We start from the raw sequence: 19,938 nt of genomic DNA, 5'->3' as shown, positions 1-19,938 counted from the left end.
AAGGCGCTAATGTACCGTACAAGGTCTCTGACAAAAGTGATCTTGGAGAGAGGGAAGCGGCCTTTCATCCTTTATCTCTGCATAAAAAGCCTGTTCTTTATAGGACAAAGCACAGGGAATTTCATAAGAGGCCTGGTTCTGCCCGTTTACCCAGCTGAACCATTAGGTGTTCTCAGGTCCCATCTGACCTACTGTGAAGGGCATTTAAATCAGAGTGTAAATTACAATAAGCTTCCCAAAAACAGAAGAGATTTGGAGAAAATGACAGGTCAAATAAAATTACCAGCTTATTAAAAGCACAGAGTGGCTGAAAGATGTAGGTGGAAAAGGACTCTGGAGATCTCTAGTCTAAGCACAGGTTGATTCTGTGCTTACAGCAGGGGATATTAGTGCTTTACCACAGATCGATCTGTTGCTGAGCCTGTTCTTATTCAGGATCCATGCAAGGCTTTGGTGGACACTTAAGCTGCAGATGGACATGGAAGGACCAGGTGGCAGTTCCTGCTTGCTGCCCCATTAATTGCTGCCCCTGCTCCCCCTCTCCCTGGCACGTCCCTGCTGGAGAAGGACATCTGCAGGAGGCTGCACTGCTGATTGCTGGCAATTTGCAATACCTTGAACTGGTTGAAGTAATTTTCCAGGCCAGATTAATTAGATTGTTCTTTGATCAACAGCATTTGTTGAAACAAGGCCAGAGTTTAGACTCTTCCACTTCAATGGCTGTCCTTGGACTTTCCACATGCTGCATGGAGAGAAGGTTTGTAAGAAAGTGGCAGGGGACCAGAGGAAGCATAGTAAAAACATTTTCCAACATTTGATGTGGGGAAGCCTTGCATTCTCCTGGGAAGGCTTTTGTAAATTCTGCAAACAAATCAGATTTTGGCGGTTTGGGGTTTTTTACCTCCCCCTTTTACATGTCTCTGGTTTTGGTAAAAGTATCTCCAGGAAGAGAAACCTTTCATGGATACTGTGGTAAGGGGAAAGCTGGTGAAGCTGTGCGGAGAAAACTCTTACAACAACAGAGGCTTGGGTATAATGAACATCTTTTCTAAGAACAATTTTCCTAGCCAAATACATTTTTATGACAGTCATTCAATTTCTCACACAAAACAGGTTAGATACAGGGATACAACTTCATTGTTCTGCCCAAACATTCATTGCTATGCTTCGTCCCTGGAACAAAACACTCAGAACACATGTGGACACACAAGCTTCTTCCAGTTAATAAATTATCTCACTGGATCTGTTTTCCCCATGACTGGAGCCTTATAAACCATCTTTCCCTACAGAGACTGGAGCCAGAGCATGCCTGAGGTCTTTACCCTGGCCCAGGGTAATATTTTGTGGGATGTGCACATGGATGGGTTGACAGTACCAAGCCAGAGCAGGGGACAGCACCTTCTTAGTCACAGCCCATCAGGTTTCCCTGTCTTCTACACGAATGGAGGAGAAAGATATTTTTTTTTCTTTCCATTAGAAACAGAAAGTTTTTTCTTTCCATTAGAGAGAAAAGTGTGCAGGGAAACCAACTGGAAGTGTTCATAATCTTGGGCTAATTCTGCCCCAACAATTCTATGCTATTAAAAGGGGACATCCAGGTGGGCCAAGTGAGATGTAGTGACTGTGTCTGCTGAGCTCCTGCAGAGCCCTGACTTTTTGAACACAAGGGTGGTCTCTCTGTGAGCACAGTGGAGGGAAATTCCTGCTTTGAAGCAGGAACTGGAGTCTCCTTCACTTTACCCAAGAGAGTGGTATGACCACAAGGCCAAATCCTGCTTGGGCTTTCCCATCTGCTTGGTTGCAATTGGTAGGCAGGGGAGCAGACCTCCGGTGTGTGTTTCCACACCACTATTTCAGTACAGTTTCTCAAAATTCAGAGAGGGCTATCTACCTCTTCCTCAATGGCACCCAAGTGCCCTTGCAAATCTGGTCCCTTCAGTTCCCACTCCACTTCCCAATGAAGAAAATTGCTTGGAAAGGAGTGGTTTGTTCATTCCCTGCAAGTTCTCAAACAGGACCACCTTGAGACTGTTCTGAATTAAACTGTTTTGTTTTTCACTCTGACAAACCACATCTGTGGCACAGCCTTAGAGCTGAGACCTGCTGCACAAAAGTCCTGGGTCAAACTCCAGCTCCCCAGCTGCATCCCTGCTAATGTCCTGCTGTAGTCCTGGCCCTACCCTGGCAGGACCATAGAGAGAGGTCCCCTTCCTTCACCAACTGCTGGCTCTCTACTCCTCTTTTCCTGTTGTTTTCCCTCTCCCACTGTTTTCCCTTTTCCCACTCTTGTCCTGTACCATGGTCTCCCTCCTGGTTCTCTCTCCCTTCCTACTGTTTCACTTTCCCTACTCCTCTCTTGTTCTCCTTTGCCACTCGGTCTCGTTCTGCCCCAGCTTCCATCCTCCCCTCCAGCCTCCCTCCTGTTCCTCTGCTCAGTCTCGCTCTTCCCCTCCCCTGCCCTTGTGCGCTGTGATATATATTTTTGTAGGATTTCTCTTCTCCTTGTGGTGAAATATTCAAATCTTGTGGGATGTTAGTTTCAACATTTTTAAATAAAACTTTGCAAAATATTGAAAGCAGACCTCTTGCGTCCCTGGAAGGGGCCACACTGGAAAAGCCAGGGCGGGATGAGATGTGCACCCTGGGCAGACCCCATCGGGATGGGGTCTCAGACCGCTGGCATCCCTCATTCTCTTCTTGGGAGTAGAGGGGACAATTTGGCCCCGTGTCCATCTTGCCTCGGTCTCTTTGCCGACTGAAGGGACCCTTTGACCAATGTCATGCATTTCCATGGGAGCTGGCGCCTGGTGGAGGAGGAGCCCTTCTTCACGCACTTCCCCACCCAAAGCAGCTGTCCTGCCTGTGGAACTGCTGCTTCCCAGGCACGCCCTGGGGCTGCTTGTCCCGCTGGGGGCCAGGGTGTCCGGGAGAGGTGACAGCAGCCATGGGGAAGGGAGGGACATGCAGCGCTGCAGGCGCGCAAGCCTCCCTCACTCTGTTCCCCGCGGCTGCCTCCGCAATTTCTATTTACAGCCCTGCTGCCTCCCCTCCTGGCCACAGTGCTGCTGCTGCTGTTGCTGGTTTCCAGGGCTGCTCTGTAATTAAGCATCCTTGTCTCCTGCAACTCCTCCACTTCGCAAGCCCAGCGGCAATCGGGGCTGGGGCGCACCAGCCTTGATGGCCGCTCCAAAGGGCTGCTCCCTAGCAATGGTCGGAAGACTGCTGGGGATGGGGATGGTTCCCAGCCCCTGCTCCCTCTGTCCTGTCTGAGTCCTTTGGACACTGGAGGAGTCCCTGATCCTCTGCTTTACTGTTGGAGGAAGGAGCAGGCTTCACAGACCAGACCTGGCCTGGGACGTTGGGGTTTCTGCCCACTGGAAGGACCCTTCCTGCTGCAGGGCCAGGCTCCTCCACGTGGCACCCTGCACCCTGGACAGGATCTCTGTGGGTTGGTGGTGGCCCCAGGCCCATCAGAGAGCAGATGCACTCCTGTGGTGGCTGTCCCGGGGTACAGGCACACAAGAGGCTGAACAGCCCCTCTTCTGCCCCTGTGCTGAGTGTGAGAGGGCAGAGATTTTCACCCCTGTTGCTTTAGGTGGAAGATCCTCTCCAGTCAACAGCTTTGGGGCTGGGCAAGCCGGAGAGACTTGACAGAGGTGGCGATAGGTCCTCATTGTGCTGAAATTGCACTCATGTACTCATCGGTGCAGTGAGAGATGTTTTGCACAAACCTCATCTGTTTCCAGCCAGAGCTTCAGCCCTTCCTGCTGACTTCTCACTGTCATCAGATGCTTTTCCTCTGGTGCCCTCTCTGCACAGGCTGGGGCTGCAGGCACTCAGCCAAACACACCATTTTAAGCAGGACTCACTCTCTGACTCACAGGAGAAGGTCCACAAGCTGCCCCTTATACTTCTGGCTTCCTGAAACACTGACTCCCTGGTCTAGTCCCCTCCCCTCCCATCACCATTCCCCACTACATCACTCCTATCCACCTGTCCATGTTGACTTCCCACCCTTCCAGTCTGGTCCCAGCCCTGACTCCTTTTCCAGCATCTCCATTCCTTTCCTGTCTGCAGCCTTGCCTCCTTCTCTAGCATCTCCCTCACATCCTGTTCTCCAGCAGGGAGCTAGCACTGGGAGTTGCATTCTGAATGAGGACAGCAGAGATGGGAGGAATGAATGCCATCATTAAATCAAAGAAGAACATACAAAACCTGTACAATGACTTCAAGACACATAAAAATCACCCTAATGAGTGGCCAAGAACCAAGCATGAGGTGTTGCTGACTGCTGTGATTTCCTGGGAAAGAGAATTGTTCAGAAAAGCATTTTGAAACCATCTCCAAAATCTGGGATTCCCTCCAGCTGAATGCCTTCTATAACCTGCTACAAATTCTCCCATTGGGGGGGGTGGGGGGTGGGGGGAATCAGGCATCTGTCAGCTGGAAGAGTCTGTATTGCAGGGATGTGGCAGCAACCAACAACACTTGCTTACCTCCCCTGCTCAAGGACCTTCTCCAAAGATGTGGCTGGAAGTTAGGACCCCATGTGCTCTGGCTCTGCCTTTCTCTCCAGGCCCGTGCTGCTGGATGTCATTCCTTAGTGCTCCTTTGCAGCACACCTTGTGAGAGAGCCATCCAAACACTGCGTGGGCATGAAGGGAGTGGTGGGAAAACACCTGTGGAGCTGTGGGCATCCCTGTGCTCCTCAAGGAGGGTGTGGAGCAGGCAAGGCAGCGTGGACAAGCTGTGCTAATTCAGGTGTGAGCCTTTGTGCAGGGGGAGCAGAGAGCCTCAGTCACAGGTAGCTCTGCACTCTCCTAAAGGGACCTGGCTGTGTGGATGGCCATTTAATTAGGAGAAATGCACAACTTGAAACTGCCATAAAGAGTCGCCCTGAAACAAGCAACCTCTCATTTCAGCATCATGTAAAAGAGTTGAGTAGTTCCCTTGGTTCATTCCTGCTTTGATCCTTAGAGGCAGAATTGAATCTTTATTGAGGGCTGCTGTGTCTCTGAGTGCACATTGCACTCAGTGAATAATAGGCCATTCAGTGACGCATTCCACATTGATCCAAAGCCCAGCTTTCTCTGGGAGTGACCAGAATGCAAGCAAAACCATCTTCAGCCTCAGATCAATCCTCACAAGGGATCTGGCAGGGAAGCAAATGCCAGTTCCTGCTCCAGGGCCCTGTCCTGCCTCTCTGTGGCTCCTAGTTAGCGCTCCAGTGGCAGGAGAGCAGATGCTCCAGGGCAGCCAGTCTAGTTTGAAGCTCAGACTTTGTCGACAGCTGGACATACCACAAGGGCTCAACAAACAAGCACGTAAACAAGCCTGGGGTGACTTGTTTCCTATCAGAGGAACATGGTGTGATGCCTACAGCATGCACTGGTCAAATCTGAGTTACAGCCTGGCCTGGCTAGGGAGCCAGTTGGTTTCCTTGTTAGTTTAACTGTGAAAGGATGCACCAGAACCACAGGCACCGTGATTCTCTCAGGTGCTCTCTAAGCCTGGTAAAGTGACACAGACTGCAGAAGCTTTCTGAGCTCTTCCCCAACCAAGGGTCTGTCAGTGGTGGGTGTCCTCTGCTAGTGTCAGGGGAGTCAATCTAGCCAGGTTAGGACCCAGTTTTGCCTGAATGAGTTCATTAACCAAAACATGAATGCAGTTGTTAAATACACCTACAGTGGATGTTTGTGTTGGTCTTAATATGTGGGTTCAGACACATTTGGCAATACCAGGATGAGTTGTCTAAGCCTGAAGTGGTTTTTTTCCCATGCCTTTTTTCTGCTTTGCCAATTCTTTTCTTATGTGACATATTACAGAAATCACACAAACATCAGACAAATGAGATCCAACGCTCTGTGCACCCTGCGTTGGCTGGATACACAGCAAGAACCCTAAGAGGTTCCTTTATAATGGGATTTCTCTTATATCCAACATCAGGGCCTCCATGACAAAACTGAGGACCAAAAATGCTGTCCTGGATAAATGTGGGTTTCTTGTATCTACTCACATTGGCCAGCTTACTTGTAGCTCCCTATGCAGTGCAGTAATTCTGAGTGCAGGATATGGGGAAGAGACAGATTTTCCCCTTGTACCTGCAAGTTAGAGGAGAGCTGGGACAAAAGGGTGACTAAGCATAACACTGCCTCTTCCAGGGTTTTGGTGACAGTTCTTTGTTCATACTCAGGCAGTCCTGCAGAGAGGAACAAATTGCCTAACTAAAATATAGGGAGCTGAGGGCTGTCAAGCACAGGCCTAAAGAGAGGTATGAGGGAGCAGGAATATGAAGGAGGACAGGAAAAGGCAGGGTGAGGAGAGAGTGGGCAGAAGCAGAAATTGTGGCTAGGATTAAATGATGGGCTTGGAAGGAGAAGTAGGGTCAAAGCAGGGATCAGAATAGAAATGTAGAGCTAGGGGGCACTGAAAGCACTGGGTAAATGAAGACAAGGTGGGGGAAGCAGGGCTCTGGGAGCTCACAGGGTGCTGCCAACACTGAAGCCCCAATTTAGCCTGAGCACTTACCCAGCTCTCCTGATCCTTCCAGCTGTTTCAGGAGCAGCAGTTGAATCCTCCCCTGCCTCCTGGGGAGGGAAGGGAAGGGAAAGCACCTGCTCATGGGTCAGCCCTCAGAGCTCAGCCTCACTACTACAGTGCTGACCCAACCCATGTGTGAGAGATGCAGGACTGTCACAAAATGTAGGTCAGGGGCTGAAAGTCCCTGAAAAGTCTTTTGCAGGTTTAAAGGTCTCAGTCCCTGATGTGTGCTCCAAAGGATGATACATTCCCAAATAGGGATGCTGTTCCCTTTTCTTACTTCCTTATCCATGTTAGTTGTCTGGCCATCATTTTCCAGGAGCTGAGATAGAGTCCACTTCATGTGACCTACAGAGGCACCAAGAACTAAGCCATAGGAATTGTACTCTGAACAACCACAGCGCTGAGACCACCAAAAATGAGGCTGCCAGAGTCTGCCCTTGTGCTCCCAGAGTCAATCTCTTGGCCTCTGGCCTTTACCACTAAAGGGCAAGGACAGTACCACCTGGAGCAGGTACTGGAGCAGTGCCTGGTGAGGAGGGAGTCCCTCACACCTGGAAATCTATGCACTGAAAAGCCCAGGAAGAATGATGCATGAAGAAAGTGCTTAGCAAAGCTGAAGCCAAGGATGCAAAGAAGAAGTGCATGATAGCCTGACTCCAAGCATCCATCAGGACGGGGGATGAAGGAAGAAGCTGGTGTTTCACAACTTCTGAGCTCACTTTGCATCCTGGGTGGTTGCTGCCATTTGTTTTCTTCTTTGGTGATAATTGTGCGTCGTTTCTGTGCACGGTTCACTGCACAAATGATTTCACATACCCGCCCGAGCTGTGCTTTATTGTACTTTGTTTAAATATGCGAAATTGTATGCAACTCCATGTGACGTCTTATGCAAATTGCTTCTTGTGTTACTGTGCATATTTGAAATTAATTTGAGTATGATCACAGCCCTGACTCTGAAGCCATTGTTTAGACTGAGCACTCACCCAGCTCCCCTGATCCTTCCAGTTATCTCAGGAGCAGCAGCCTGAGCCTCCCCCGCCTGCCTCAGCCTTGATCCAGAAGCAACGTGCACTGGAGGTGACACAGCTTAGATGAAGGTCATGTTCCAGGCCTCTGCTGAGTTTGCCAGTTAGTGCAGCCAGAAAGTGAGTATTTAATGGGGAAGCTGGAGCACCAAACTCTTGTCCCAGAAGGGTCTGCAGACATGCACTCATGGGGGGCAAATTTTAATCCCTGCAGAGCCAGGCTAGACTCTGGACGAGGACATGCCATCCAGTGGCTCAACAGCTCACCAAGATATCCAAAGGCATCTAGGCTTAGAACAAAGCACTGGTGTTACAACGTCAGGAATTAAAGGTGCTTTCTGGAGAAGCTTGCAAACAATCTGCCCCTTCTGGCAGTGGATCTGCAGATATAAGTCAAATGCTCTACACACAGGTGTTCCATGTTTTTAAAAAGATCAGATTCCATTAAGAACATCTCCTAAACACACCAGCCATAACTCAGGCAGCAATATATTTTCTCTGCTAATCTCTGAACAACACTGAAGCCATTTCAGCAACATTCTTCATGCTAATTTTCCCTTTTCTCCTCTTCTTGGTTATGAGTCAGCAGCTAGGCTTGAAACCCCTAACCTTCACCGCTGAGGAATGATGTAGACCTCACTCTGGCAAGGCCTTAATCATCTGTTAAAGAACAGAAAAGAGACAGTCAACCACTGAGTTTCCCATAACTCCTGTTTTATCCCCGGCTCATATAATCCACTGTAATCTGGCAGTGAAGTGTTTCTTGCAAGGATTTCTGCGCTGGGCTGTTGAGTGCAGGCGGGAGACAGGGGTGGTTGGAGCTCTGGGCCACGTCCCAGGGCTGCTGGTGTCCATGGCTGGCAGCAGAGAGGAGTGAGGCAGGCGGTGCTCCCAGGCAGGTGCAGCTGGTTCAGTGTAGCACCCAGCCTGCAGCTGCCCTGGGAGAACTGCTGTCAGCTTTCCCCTTGACAGATGCTCCTGGGGCATCCCCTTCTCTCGTCCCCTTTTCCCATCCTGTGCCAAGGTGGTCTCATTCAAGTGACTGCACACTCTGAAAGGGGTGATGGATGGACCCTGGCCCATAATCAGTACCCTGGCTGGGCACTGAGCCAGTGGGGGAGTTGGCCTCAAAGTCCCTGAATGCCCAGCTCATTCTCCCCTGTGCTGCAGCGTGGAAGAGCCCTCTTCTGCTCATCAGAAATCCCCTCAGATCTGCAAGACACCCAGCCATCACCTGCAGCAATTGGTCTTGGGCCTGCCTGTCACATACTGTCCCCTCCAATTTCCGTGCTTAGCTCTCTGCACGCTGGAGGCAGGAGGATGCACATCCTCACTCCCTGGGTAATTACAGCCCTACAGCACTCTGCAGTATCCCCAGGACACCATCCCAGAGCCCCACACAGCCCCACTTCCAGGCCAGCCCCAGGCACCAGCTTGGCTTGAGCTGCTTTGAGGGCAAAGTCGTTACAAAACTGTCCTGCAATTGCATAAGAAGAGAGGACTGGCACAGATCTCCTGGCCTGTGGCAGGCAGCCCCATTGCATCCTCTTGCTCAGAGACTTCCAGTCCCACAAGTCATCTCCTGGCTTGCTGCTGAAAGGCTGTTCCAGATCCTTGCACTGGCAGGTGGGAAGCTCCTTCTGATTTCCATCCTCAGTGTACCCATGGCCCAGCCTGTGATAACTCATTCTTGCGCCAGCATTGTCCTCAGGCTTAAATTCAATGTCAAAACCCTTTGTTAACACAGAGTTAATGTTGCTTGGTGATAGCTCATTCATTCCCAGAACATTATGTTCATCAAAACGCAAACTTGTGGAAAAACAGGGCATTTAGAGCTGAAGTACATGCCCAGGCAACCTTACTTGTGCACCTTCTGAGCTGGCAGCTGCCAGAGGGACTGTGAGCTCTCTGTCTGCATTCACTGCGTCAAGTAGAAAGTGCTCCGTGATGATCACTGGGAGCGTTACCTGGGACCGGAGGGGGTGAGCAAGGAGGGGAGAGCCAGTCCTTTGGGGGCAGGCAGGGTGGGGAGTTTGGCTGCCAGCTCTGGGATGAAAGGCAAAGTGCTTCTGTCCATGGGATACCGGGTTCTTTCAGCGCACCGCTTTCAAGGACAGAAGGAGATTACATGTGATTAGGACGTCCTGGGGTAAAGATTTCACCAGGCACTCCACTCTGCATCAACACCGAAAGCAGCAACTTTCTGGCAAATGTCAGCTCATACAAATGCAGCCGTGTGGCATCAGTGCTTTGGGAAGAGCACAGCAGGGCTCACCAAGAGAGCAGGTCCTGACCCACTGCACTGCAGAGTCTCTGCGGTGGGGGAATGCCATCTCCAGCCGCAAGCTGAGCTAGCCCAGCAGGTTTGGCACAACCACAGCTGGGGAGGGCTCCCACGATTTTTGGCAGCATCGGGCTGTTTGCCCTTTTGTGCAGTTGCAGTCATGCTGTTTCTACCACAGAGGATGCTGTGTCTAAGGTGAAGGATGCTAGGAGGCTGCCACGAGCTTCAGCCCCATCCCAGGCTCCACATTAAGGGAATTCAGACCAGGATTGTCAGCACGGCTACAGAGATGTACACTGCACAAGGGCCAGGGCTGAAAGTTTTGGAAATTTTAATACATGGTGAAAGTTTTGGAAATTTTAATACATTGCATAAGTTTCAAGCACAGAAGCAAAGAATGGCCAGAGGGACTCCCTCTGTACACCACTGCCCTGTTACCCACGCTGCTGCCATTTCCAGCTCACCTTTCTCACTGCATTAAAACATTAGTGCTTTAGAAACTGCTAATGTTTAAAACAGCCACAAATCCTGCCCTAGACTGGCTGCTCAGCATCCTTCTGTGCTGGGCTCCTGATCTCTAGAAGTTTTGGGGAGCAAGTAGCATTTCTCAAATTTATTCTCTACTTTTTGAAGTTTTTTGTATGTGTAGTGTGTGCAGTACCTGCCTTCTTACTGACCCAAAAGGGCAGCTGGCCACACTTGCCATAGCAAGGATGTGCAGACGATGGGAGCTGATCTGGGGGAAGCGAAGGGCTGTCAGCTGGCAGGCCTGGAGGCCTCCCAGAAAAAGGAGACAGGGAAGGAGCAAAGAGTGATTTCTCAGGTGGCAGCTGCTCCTCAGACAGAGCCAAGGCTTCTGCGACAGATGCTCACTCTGCCTGAAAGGCTGGAGGAAACGAAGCCCCAGGTGACCGTGGTGCTGAGAGAGTTCCTGGAAAACACAAGCATCCTTGCTAAAACGAGGCCCGCCAATGATGCAAAAGATTTTCTAGGAACTCTTGAGTATCTAGGTGAGACTGAGAACTGCCCTGAGGATGTGGAGATCATTATGCCAGCCTGTCTGGGAGGAGGAGCTCAGCCAGCTGAGTGGGAAGGAAGCACTTGAACCTGCAGAACGCTACTTGCTGTATCTCTAGACTCACCTGCCCTGATCCAAGGACTTGCTGCTTCCAGTGAGGCACTGGGCAGGAAACATGTGCCCCTGGGTCCCACACTCCTCCAGGCAGAGCACCTGGCCACAGCTGGACTCCCTAAAGCCCTGTCTAGAGAAGTTTCCATATGGAGAATCAATAAATAATCCAGGAGCTTTTGGGTCTAGTAAGAGGGCCCAGGAACAAGTTCGCAACTCTTGTGCACTCAGCTTGAATAATGGAAAAGTACCCAGAAAGCAGACAGCACTGTGGAGTGTGAGGAACATAAGGATGGAGAGTACAAAATGAGAAAAGGACAGTGCTCTGTCAAACAGGCAGAACACACTTATGGATACAGGCAGTTGGATCTGCTTGCCTCTGAAACAGAAGAAATGCATCAAATCCTGATGGGGTGCACCCACAAGTGCTGAGTGAGCCAGCAGAAGTCATTGTGAGGCCACTCTTGATAACTCTTGATTTGTCATAGCACCTGGGAGAAGTACCTGAACACCTGGAAAAGCAAACATCTCTCCTGTCTTCAAGAAGGGCAAGAAGGAGGATCCAGGATCAGTCAGCTTCACCTTGATCCCTGAGAAGATGATGGAACAGGTAATCCTGGAAATCATTTCCAGGCATGTAAGTGACAAGAAAATCATCAGGAATAGTCAGCATGGATTCATCCAGGGGAAGTCATGCTTGACCAACTTGACAACCTTCTGTGATAAAATGCCTCACCTTCAACAGGGCCTTTGACACTGTCTCCCACAAAATGCTCACAGACAGGCTGCTGATGTATGGGCTGGATGAGCAAACAGTGAGGTGGCTGAAGCCTGGCTGAATGGCCGGGCACAGAGGGTGAGCAGGGGCACAAAGTCTAGCAGGAGGCCCATATCCAGCATTGACTGCTGGCTCATGGAGGCCCTCTGGGTGATTCCTCAGCAGGGGCAGGCTGGACCAGATGACCTCCAGAGCTCCCTTTCAACCTCAGCCACTCTATGACTCTGTGGTTTCACTGGGAATGGTCTCTGCTGAATGCCACCCCAAGCTGAGCCTGGACTTTGCCTCAGGCAGTAGTTGCTGAATCTGGCTAAAACTGCAGCAGCTGTGTGACAGAACGGGTGACTGCAGATCCCCAGCCTCCCCTGTGTCCCATGGCTGAGAACTCTGGCACAAATACAGTCATGGCTTCAGCAGATGGCAGGCTTAGCCTCTAACAAGGACAGAATGACTTCCCCGTCCCAGGAAGAGGTGGAATGAGGGAAGGATGAAGCTGGTATGGGAGAAGAGGACATGATGGACAGGGAAACTCAGCAACTAGCTCTGGTTCTCATCGGGAGCTGTTCCCTCCTGCCATATGGCTGTGTGCCTTGCCTGGTGGGGAAAAAGGAGTGTCCAGGTGTGTGATATGGGGGAGAAACAGTGGCAAGCTTGCAAGATGTGCTGTGACTAGCTAACACCACTGCTGCTGAGCTTAGCTCTTTGGGAACTACAGCACAAGGAGGACGATGAAGGAACCCTGGGAGATAAGCTGTCTGCAGTACAGTGAGAGGAAGCAAGGCAGCTGGTGAGTTCTCCCTGCTGATGTTGTAAACACATCTAAAAAAGTACTTCCCTGAACATGATGTTTACCTGAAGCTTGGGAGCCTTGCCCAGAGGGATCTGCTCCAGATGCTGTGAAAACTCTGGGATACAATAAAGGCGCAAGCGCTGCTGAAATCTGAAAAGCCACCCAGAGTGATGCAGCCCAAGCCTGTTAACTTTGAAAACCTCTCAGCATGTTTTAGTCCATAATGAATTCCAGAGGGGTTCACGGTGCGCAGACTTGGTGCATCTCTGATGTTACACATTGTGAAAACACTTGTAGCAGACCGTCCTTCCACACTTGGCAGTGCTTACCCCCTGGGCTCCTGGCAGACTGTTATCCCTAGAAACCAACCAGCAGACTGCTTGTCCTGGCTGGAATTGCCTCCCTCACCTTTAGCTGCCCACAGCCCCAAGCCTCTCTCCCCCAGCCTCTTTCTCATCCCTGTCAGGCAGCAGCTGCATGTATGAATTAGCTTCCCCTCCGATGGGCACTTCAAACCTGAAAAAACCCTCCAACTTCAATTCATCAGGAAGATCACATTAAGCCCATCTAATCTTGCTGTCTGACAGGGTAACTGCACTGGCAGACTGGGGGGGTGTAGTAGATGTGATACGTCTTGACTCCAAAGCTTTTGATAGAGTGAAAGGCACAAACAGCGGGGAAAAAAACCACGGCTGGAATTTCCAAAAAGATGCACACAATTGCCAAAAAGTATATACAGCTGGTTTGGGGAGATTGCAGTGTCAGGGTGGAAAGGCATTTTTCAACGGGGCTGTGGAAATCGGTAGATTCATTTTCATCAGTGAGAGCTTAAGCTGTGTGGTAGCAAAAGCTTTTTAACTATCGAGCAATAAAATGCTGGACTAGATTGGCCAGGGAGCCTTGTCATTGTAGGCTGTTGAGAACAGGTTCAACAAATATCTGTCAGGAATGAGTTGTGCTTACTTAATCTTGTCGTCGGGTCAGGAGGCTGAATTACATGATTGCCTGAGGTCTCGTCCCAATTTCATTTCCCCCAATTAAATTAAATAAACCTCAGAAATCATTGTCAGAAGCAAGCTGCAGCAAGCTATACTTACTGCAACCCCCCACCCTCAGTCAAGTGTTAGATCAGCACTAATCCCATCCAGGTGTAAACCAGGTTCAAGACCTACCACTCTTTCTCCAGCGTGAAAACCAGCACAATGAAACCCTTTCAGTTCTGCTGCAGGGGCATGTGGCATATTTAGTTCAGACTGGCTTTTGTGTATTTCTCCAAAGAACTGAGCCTTTTCTGAGATGCTGGGTTTTAAACTTCCTTTCTGAGAGAGCTTATGGGAGCAGGCATTGTGTGGGAGAAGCACCAAGAAGTCACCTGCACAAAGAGCACAAGACTTCGGACTGATCTCTTACCCTTGAAGGAAAAACTCTTTGGGGGATGGAGCAGAAAAATGGGGGCTTGTGGGCCTGTGTTCAGCACATCTTTTCTTATAATGCTGTGCTTGTCGTGCTAACCTGCTCTGCCTGCCAAGGAAGCACAGCAAATTGCAGGGAGAAGTAAATCCGTGTAGCCTTAAAAAGAGCCAAACTCAGAAGAGAAAAGGACTGCCCAACTAAATCATGGCTGAGCACCTTCCCTTCTATAATGGCTCGTTTCGCTGCCCACATCCCTGTGTATAAAATGGGTTTTTAAAGAGGAGTTCATCCATTCCAGCCTTTTGCTAAGCTAAGGAAGGCTCCATGTCCGCTCACATGGAGAGCCAGGGTAGGCACAGAGACAGACTCTGTTATTCCAGCTCCCCCACACTGCTGCCAGCCCCGAGCCCACTTCTAAATATGAGTGACAAATTGTATACAGCATCCTAAATAAGATTAACGTAATGATCTCTTTAAGGCTGTTGTCTTTGTGATCACGTCACATCGGGGCTTCATAATCACCTCGTGAATGATGAATGCACCCAGATCTGTCTCTTCCTCTGTCATTTCTAACCAGTGAATCTCTGTGTGTAAAAGACACTCCTGTTAGCAGGAGCAAAGAACAGGACCTCACACTTCTCTGCTTCAGACTGTGAGTAATTCTCCTAAATGCATTTAATCAGCAAACTTCCTTTTCATGCCGCTTTTTGCTGAGCTAGAGCCATTACTGCAAGGAGAATTATTCCCAAGGCCAGTGACATTCCTCCATGGTGGCAGTTCCCTTTTGACTCCACACATCATCTGCCTCTCCCCAGCATTTTAACCACCTAAAATTCTCCTACTAATTCCTTTCACTTCAGCTTATCTAGCTGCCTTCCAGCCCTCACTGCAACAAATGCCCTACTGAAATCCAACTAGATTAGATTTACCAATTTCTTTTTTCACCCAGGTAAGGGAAAGGAGGTAAAGAAAAGGATCAAGTTAAGGGCACATTGTGCTTTTGTTGATAAACCCATTTTGTATTTGATTCCATTTTCCACTTACTGCTGTAGCTTTAATTCTGTTTTCCTTCTGTAATTTGTTCTTAACCTTATACTCTGTTGAGACTAGACTAATGGGTTTCCAGCTGCCCAGAGTACTTTGTTTTCTCTCTTCCTGAAATATAGCTCCTTTTTCCCAGGCCTGACATGCTTACTCTGAAGTTGATGGATATGCTGCAAATCTTTGCTCCCAAAACTGCTGCTTCCTCAGACGGCTTTGAAATACAAACAAACCCACAAATATCAAGGTAAGATGGTGAGCTCAAGTCTTGCTTTTACAGATCTTCTCAAGGTTTGCTTTTGCCTTAATACATCAAGTTACTGTTCTCCACCCTTTCTTCTATCCTCTTCTCCCACCTTTTTCAGCATCATCCTTCTTATTGAGAAATGACAGGAGGCAGCTCTAAAGACCCAGAGGTGTTTTAGCAGCACTGTGGTGAGCACTGAAGGGGGTGTGAGGAGTGCATGAGCCAAGCACCCACCCCTCTGCTCTCCTGGCGAGCTGAAATCCACAGTTTAGGATATCACAGAGGCATGTTTCTCAGAAAGAGGGGGGCTGAGAAGTGACTGTTTAACTTCTGAAAGGGAACAGAAATCCCCTGAAACTCATCACAGATTCTCTGACTGCAAATCAACATGCAGACACCTAAACCTAGCATTTAAAGCAGTTATTAAAGCCTCTCTGGTTCTGAAGGGGTGAGGGTTTTGTGTAGGGAGGGAACTCTTACATGCTGCAATATAGTTTTAAATGATATTGCAGTGATTGCCGCTGTTCAGGAAAACATGGGTGTCACAGCTTAAGGAGTCACCCCCAAACCAACCAGATCTTGCTGTTAGGAGATTCATCTGTGGTATAAAATGGGACAAGCTGTGCTAGAGAAGGTGGTGAGCCAGCTGGAGAAGAGACATTCGTGCAGAAAGGCTTTACAGATGCTAATGCTGCTGTCAGCACAGATGCATTTCCACGGGGCCAAACAAGCATACTGACCTTCTGGCTCCCAGCATTGTGAAGACACTGAACATTGGCTCATGGCAGATCAGCAGCACAAAAACACTGACCCACACAAAAAGTCAGGGAGGAAGGGATTTCTAGAAGTCTCTAGTTCAATTCCATGCTTATAGCAGGATAACTCCAAAGCTAGACCAGCTTGCTTAGGGCCTTGCTTACACAACTTCTGAACATCTCCAAGGATGGAGATATCCCAGTCTTTTAAGGCACGTCTTCCCCTACTGAACTGCTCTCAAGGGGAAGAATTTTTTTCTTACAAATGTTTAGAATTTCTTTGTTTCAACATTTGTCCCTTGTTTCTTGATCCTTGTTTGCTGCCTTCTCAGAGTCTGGCTTCCCCTTTTCTCCAGCTTTCCTTTAAGTAGGAGCAGACAGCAACTAGACACCCCCTTGGTCTTCCCTGTTCAGCAAACCCAGCTCCTCCAGCCTTCTCCTTGTGCATTGTGTGCTCTGGCCTTCTCCATGGGGGCCTTTTTCTGGCTATGCTGCAGCTGGGGTGTAATCTTCCAGGTGGGGCCTCACACCGCTCAGGTGGATGGGAATAATAATTTCCCTTGATCTGCTGACTACACCTTTGCTAATGCAGCCTAGGGGACCTTCATTGCTTGAAGGGCTCACTGCTGAATCATGTTTAAAATGCTTCTTGCTAACTTTTGTGAGGATCTAATAAAATACATATTTGCCACATTAGAACTTATCACCCTACTGGAGCAGGCTTTGCCTGTGCCCGTGTGCTGTGCTTTGGCTGTGCGCACTCAAGAGGGACCCTCTCAGTTCTGATGTAACTGCGATTTTTGGTCCCCAGCTGAAGGTCCTCAGCCACTCTTGCTGTCCTGACTCATGCATTGAGTGATACTTTTTCCTCCTTCAAAATAATGGGATTGTATTCATGGCACATTGGCCAGAAGTTTCAGTAACTAACTGCCCTTACTACACTACAGTGACCAAATGAACTCAGCCTGGAGCCAAGGCTGATCCAATCACAGGTTGTTACATTCCTGCCCAACAGGGACCCACCTCCAAGTTCCCAGTCCTCCCAGTTTCTCCCAGTTCCAGAGAAATTTACTTCTTTCACTGAAAAAGAATTGCATTGTTGCTGCATGTGCTTCAAATTCCAGAGTGTATCCCAGGTGTGTGGTTTCTGCTCCTTGCCCTTAACAGAGCAAGATGCCACTATAATGAAATGATTCAGGCAACCAAGCATGTACAGGATAACACGCATCTATAACTCTCCATTACCATCTATTTCTAAAAGCTTAAACAACACTAAGCAGAAAAGTTACCAAGCAGGGGAAAATGGAATCTATTTCCATGCAGCAGGAGGAAAAAAAAAAAAACCAAACAAAACAACCCAACAACAACAACAACAACAAAAAATCCAGCCAAGAATGACGTGCTGAAATGCTCTCTGCTGTGTGCTGCCAGGGGATTTAATCAGCCGATTGCCAAAGAGATGTCAGTTCCCTGAAAAGAGTGAGGACAACGCGCCTTGCTGAGAAATGTACTCTCAAGATTAAAATACCAGCTGCAGAATAAACCAAATATTGTCCTACAATCAGCTAAAAATTTGGGTGAGAATGAGCAGCCGCCATCCTTAAAATGTGTGTCACTACATCATCACACCTTCCAAGTCTATCTGTCCATCTCTGCCTACTGGTCAGTACCCCGCAACAAATTCAGGTACCACTTGAGCCAGCTTAATGATGCCATGAGGCCTCATTAGGCCAGGTTTACCAGCCCTAGGAGCCAGCCCAGCAGGATCCTGCGACACAGAATACCACCTATGTTACCGGGACAGCCACCGTGAGCAGTGCAGTTTAAACACAGACTGCAAACAAAAGGTTTTCAAGCACAAGAGAGTACAGTGGCACCACGGGAGGATGGTCTGTAATGACAACTGAAGGGCCAGGGGTGTGTGCTTTGTGTTGGGGTGGTGAAAAAAGAGAGAACTGGAGAAATCAGGAGAGTAGATAAAGAAGGAAAGTGCTGAGGTGGGAACGTGACAGTCAGATGTGATTGTGGAGGAGGCAACAAGGATGGGAGATGGAACAGGCAGCCAGCGTGGAGGTGTGTGTTTGCCACCCTCCCGGGCCAAAGCTGCACAGCAGAAGTTGTTACAAAGGTTGTGAGAGAGCAATTGTCGTGGTAACCGGCTGGCTTTCTCCACACATTTTCTTTTCTGAGCTTGTCAGGAGCTGGAGCCCTCAGCTAGGAGGTGGGAACCCGGCTGTGTAAATCACATGATTCTGCTCCCAGGAGGGAGGCCCCACTAACCTCCACCTACCACCTGCTCCCGGGCTCTGTTACCTCCTGCAGTCGCTTGGCATTGCTGCTGGCTTATTTCCTTGCAGCAGAATTGTGAACCTCTCAGTCACACCCTGCCCAGCTCCCAGCCTGGGCTGGCGGTGCCGCTGGGCGAGCCCCACGGCTGGTGCAGCCTGGCCAGCAGCTCACAGCTGCTTCCTCACACAGCTCCCAGCAAGATGGATAGAGGGAGGCTGTACCAATTCTAGCCTTTCTAAAGAAATGAGCTGGTCTAGAAAGTGGCCTGGGCCGGGGGGTCTCCACTACACCCATCATACTGGGGCCAGCTCTCAGATAAGCCTGTCTCTGTGCATGAGCACAGCATAAGGAGGGCACCTCTTCACCCCACACTGCTCCTCCTGCCCCCAGCACCAGCGGTTTTACACAGGTTTTTATTCACCAGGCTCCTCAGCTGAGCCCAGCCTGCCACAGTTATGAAATCCTAGAAGCCCTAAACACACACACACATGACATGGGCATGTCTCACCAGGAGAAACTTGTGGTGGCAACCAGGATGCTCTTCCCTTGTGTGAAAAGGAGCAAGAGCTGCCAGCATAAGTAAGAGAGGGAACAGAGAGCTGGGAAAGAAGGTAGAGATCAGCTGTACTCTCCAGAGACACACACCCGTGTTTCTCTGACTTTGCCTCCCCTGAAGGAAAGGAGATAAGACAAATCAAGTGTCTGTGGCAGATGTTAGTCACGCTGCCTCACGTGCTGCTGAAGGGTGCTCGGCAGTGCGGGGTGGGAGGGGGAGCCGAAAACTCCAGGCACCCTAAGAAAAATTAACCACTTTGTCCCAATCCTCAAGTGACACTTTTCCTTGCCAGGTACAGGGCATTCTGACAAGCACTCCCCGTTATCAAGTCCAGGCCAGCCCTCTTCGAGGAGACTCACTCCTGTTTCTTCCTAGGCAGCATGCAGGGAGGAAGGAGGCTATAAAGGACACCCTGGCAAAGAGAGAGGTAAAAGAGATGTCAGTGCCAGGATGGAGCTCCTCTTCCAAGGCATAAGATTGAATACATTTGCTGCGTTGCAGAACGAGGAGAGAAATGTCACCTTCAGAGGTGATCTGACAATCACAAAAATAAATTACATAGAGGAGAGGAAAAAAAAAAACCACAACAAGATGAGCATTTGTGAATATTCATGAGCAAGTCAAAACCCCCAAATTAACAAGGAAATTAATTTCCAAACTGATTAGGCTGCCAACTCCTTTTATTTAAATAAATCAACAATTGCCTTCATGTGACTCCAGCTGAAGAACGCGGAGCTAATCCTGACTCCTCCCAGGGGGAAGTTTGGTGTCGGCTGCGATGACCAATAGCCCAGCACATTGCGGGGACGGGCAGGCTGTGGCCGGAGCCGCCGGCAGGTTTCCCTCTGCCCGCTCCTCCGGATACTGCGGTTTTACGATCGCCCGAGCCGATCTAACCGCTGGCTGCTGTGCTTGTGCTCTCCCTGGTCCCACCCTCTTACTCATGCTGGCTCGGAAAAGCTGTTCCAGCATGCCAAGCTGGCAGTAAACTCACGCAACAATTAAAAAAGGAGGTTTCTGTCAAGTCAGAGCGCTGGAAACAGCTCAGCCAAAGGCGCGGCGCGCAGCCCCACAGGTGAGGAAGGTAA

This window comes from Serinus canaria, chromosome 1, assembly GCF_022539315.1.
Source record: "Serinus canaria isolate serCan28SL12 chromosome 1, serCan2020, whole genome shotgun sequence".
NCBI lineage: Eukaryota > Metazoa > Chordata > Aves > Passeriformes > Fringillidae > Serinus > Serinus canaria.
The sequence above is the reverse complement of the archived record's forward strand: the minus strand, read 5'-3'. Positions refer to the sequence as shown.